The sequence below is a fragment of the Triticum aestivum genome, chromosome 3B (genome assembly GCF_018294505.1).
Source record: "Triticum aestivum cultivar Chinese Spring chromosome 3B, IWGSC CS RefSeq v2.1, whole genome shotgun sequence".
Lineage (NCBI taxonomy): Eukaryota > Viridiplantae > Streptophyta > Magnoliopsida > Poales > Poaceae > Triticum > Triticum aestivum.
Window position 1 is genome coordinate 292,085,235 of NC_057801.1, and position 4,430 is coordinate 292,089,664.

Here is a 4,430-nt window from a genome sequence, read left to right on the forward strand (position 1 = left end):
ATTCTTTCTGATATAGAGGATGAGCAACGAGTATTCATTGTTTATTTTTGATGAAAGCTATTGTCTCCACTATTACGATGAAGGAGTGTGAAACATGGCAGCCCAGTGAACTTGGCATGTGCACCACTCCCTCCTTCCTCATGTAATGCTACCATATTGTTGACTATAAGGTTGGTTATAAGGTTACAACTTTTTCTCAATCTCTCTCTATCTATTTCCTCTGAAATGTTTTTTACCTTTCTTTTTTTAGACACAATTGTTTTTTATGCCTTTTTTAGAATTGTTTTTTATACCTAGGAGCACGTGTAGAGACGGGCTCTTGCAGAGCCCACTCCTCTCTCTCCTCCACATAAGTGGGCCTAGGCCTTGTCCAATATGGGAGATGCTTAGAAAAATAAACCAGGCTTCTCTTAAGCACCGGTGCCTATTTCTACAGGATAGACGCTTAGTTAAGCGTCTATCCTGTACAAGTAAGCACCGGTGCTTAACATAAGCCTGGTTTATTTCTCTAAGCATGTTCCCTAAGCATCTCCCATTGTACAAGGCCTTATAGCCCAGTTTTTAGTACTTGCTATGCATGCATGCGGCGGGCAGCTGGCGTCTTGAGGGGCCAGGGCGGTCAGAGTGGGCTCCAGAAGCGGTCCGGACTGTAGCATGGCCCACCTCACATTATCACCTTATATTTCTTGGAGTCCGTGCGCGGCGAGCAGGCGATCTCTTCTCCCTCCCCCGTTTCTCTCTTCTCAGCCGACGCCCGCCGAGCGATTAGATTTCGTCTATCGACGGTTTATTCAATTACAGTCCCACATGTCAGTGAAATTGCAAGACAAAGCGTGTCCCCTCTGGTGAGCGGCGTGCGAGCCAGACTGTCCGGGGTGCGACGCGTACGAGTCATAAGTGTGCCGCCTTTTCCTTTAGAACTTGCGAAGCATAACATTTTCGCGCGATCGATCGATAGAAATCCAGAACAAAATGACGAGGGCGGAGATTTCCCGCTCGTTAGGCGGGCTAGTTCGAGTGATATGATGTGCTACAGTGCCGTCCACTTGCTCCATTTTTATGTAAGCAAGAGTTTACACTCTTTACGCGAGAGGAGTGTGAAACACCAAGGATCTAATTTTGATTGAGGGATAATTGTTCCCTGCCAAATAATGGAGGACTGTTAGCGATTATAGCATGATAGTTAGGGCATCTCCAGCGCTGGCCCACAAATTTACACCGGCATCTGTCCGAGGACACTGATGGATGCCATCCGATGCTGCCCGCATACCTTTCGACAACTATATGAACTAACCGGACAAAATTCATGCAAACAAAGCAAATTTAAAATTAACCGGATGAAATTCATTACATTTCGAAAACTTTTCCTACAAACTAGACGAAATTCATTACATATTTCACGCAAACCATACTAAACCCTACTGTAAACCTAATCTAAATGATCGCTGGCGCACGACCACCATGCCCAGCCATGAACCCGAGAAAGCCAGCCATTGCCTTTGCCTCCTCCTCATCTGCCTCGATAACTTCCTCCTCCAAAGCACAAGGTTCTGAAGATTTCTGCCTCCACGTCGCCGTCAAGCGGCTAATTGGCTGCTGATGTTTACCCCACCAAGCTTGGCGTCGACTGAGTGGAGTAGCGGTGGCCTTCCTGGGACCAGAGCAGCGGCGACCTACCTTGTACTACTCTTCCTCGCTGCCAGCTGCACCCGCGCACGCGTGCCGACTTTGTGGTCGTGGCAGCGGAGGGCGGCCGGGGGGGTGCCGGTGATCTCCTTTGTTTGCTCCTACGACAGTATGTCGAAGAGAGCTTTAGAGCGCGCCCGGAGCGGAGCTGCCGATGTCCCTCGTCTGCCCCTGCGACAGTACGTCCAAGAGAGCTTCGGAGCGCCAAGAGGCCATGGTTGGAATGGTGCCAACAGAAGGAAGGGACCGAAGGAGAATAAGTGTGGGTCTTTGGCTATGGCTGGGAGCCGGGGCTCAAGTTAATATAGCGGGCGAATGGCAATGAGCCGCGGCAAACGGATGGACAACTGGCACCGGAGTAGGTTCGTCGGGTGTGAATGCGGACGCTACTTCAGTGACTTAACTGCAGATGCGTTGGGTTACTGACATGTGGGCCTAACGGGCATCTGGCCCGCATGTTAGTGACACCCCAATTGCACCTGCAGTTAAGTCCGATGAATGCGGCATTGACGTTCTGGAGAGACGATGACCGTTTTAGGCGGGAAGCATGCGCTAGCGATGGAAGGGGTTTCGGTGTGTAGTGGCACTAAGATCGGTCGCTCACGATAGTACATACTCCATACCATACTACCATAGTACCCTCTCTAGCTAGGCTGCTTTATAGATTGTCGTTGTGATGGACGATATACATGAGCAAGGCGCTCCGAGTATGACCGTTGGTGTTGAGCTAGGTGAATACATGCTCGGCGTTCGCGTAGGCCTCCATCAAACATCTAAACAGTAATGTCAGGCACCGCCGGGGCGCGCAGGTGATGGGCTCGCCGTTTGCGTTGTGCCATGAGCAGGACTTTGATTTAGAGGGCGACGTGCATGCATTAGCATGCTTTGACAGCATGAGCGTGAGTGTCTGATGCGAAGTATTTCATTTTCAGTTGGCTGACAAGGGTGCATTGCAGCGACGAGTCCGTGGTTTGATTCCCCACATACGCATAATTTTGGTTTTTGCAATATTTCTTTCTCCATTGACAGGTAGGGCCACGTAGATAGATAAAGAACACGAGCTGATGAGGCGCATGCGGACTATTTGACTGGTCAACTAGACAAATACGGAGCAATACGCTGAGCCAGTGACCGTATTGTCACAGCCCTAGATTAGCCTAATTTGTCTTTGCATCTCATCATGTCATCATCATAGTTATGTGTATGAAATTTGAATTGAGGTTAGTTGAAACCCTCATAGATCATTTCAGAAATAATCAACATTAAATATCTTCACAGAAGTCCAAGAAAATGTTCTTCTTAGTCTCTGAAAATATTGGCAAGAGGTAAAGTTCAAACCAATATTTTTGGTATCTCAGAAACATTTATTTTGGGCCTTTGAATTAATTCAATAACTATTTGCATTGGTTATGTATTTTTTATATAATGAATATATGTCCAATAATTCTGGAACATTTTATGTGGTTTGGTATATTTTATTTCTAGCCACATAATTATTTTCATGATTTTATAAAATGGTTTGGTGTTAAAGCTAAACCCAAAACAAATTGCAGAAAAGAAAGTAGAAAACAGAGAAGAGAGAGAGATCTTACCTGGCCTCACTTTGCAGCCCACCAAGTCGGCCAGGCTGTGGCCCAACACTGTAGCTGGCCCAGCCCAGCCGACCCACCGTCTTCAACCTCCTGCTAGTAGGCACGAGGGCGTGTGCTCGCCGCGCGCGCGCCACCTCCACCCTGCCTGGCTGTCCTCCCGCCGCCCTGAACCTTCCCTCGCGTCGCCACGCACCCCCCCTCGACCCCCTACATCTCTTCTCTCTCTCTGGGCCCCCTTCCCCTTCTCTGCTTGCTTCCGAACAGAGCCCGTCGCCGTCGTTCGCCATAGCCGCAGTCACCGCCTCCCTCCCTCCTCTCCGACGCGCCGCAGGGATCCGCCTCGTCGCCTTCGTCCTCCTCGTCGAGCCACGCATCGCCGGGAGATCTACTTCACCATCAATGCCGTCGTCTTCAACCTCTCGGTCATCGAGATCGCCGGTGCCCCTTCGTCGTCTTCGACGCGTCCCAGATCCTGCTGAGACCTCCTCCGGCTTCACTGTGAGCTCCTCTTCCTCTCCCCAAGCTCCTGTGCTCGTTTGGCCGCCGTAGCCGCCGTTCCCACCACGCCCGATCTCCGGCCGCCGCCCGTGCTCACCGCCGCCGACGCTCCGGTGACCATTTGGTCCTGGGTGCATGTCCATCGAGCTTGCCGCCGTGCTCTGAGACTCGCTAGCGCCTTCCCTTGCCCGCTTGCACCCCGCAGCGCCACCCGCGCACATCACCGAGCCCCGCCGCCGCCTGAGCTCATCACCGCCGCCTCTACACGCCGTCCCCGGCATCCCCACAACGACCACTGGATGCCCCGCACCACGGGCTCTCCTACGCACCTAACCGCGCGGCCATCCGTGGCCGGAAACGGCCGGCCGGCAATTGCCGCCACGTCGGGTCATCGCCAGCGTAACCATGCCGACATGGCACGACCATTAGGCGCTAACACTGCTGCTTAAACCACCCGCAGCCACTGACAGTGGGCCCCAGGCCTGGTCAAACCCCAGTCAGCGCTGGGTTTGACCGGGATTAGCCCTGTGTCGCTGACGTGTGGCCCCCACACGTCAGGTTTGACATGGGTCAACCCAGTTGACTACTGACGCAGGCATGACACAGTGCTGACGCAATGAATGATTTTCTGGTTTTAAAAATAATCAGGAAATT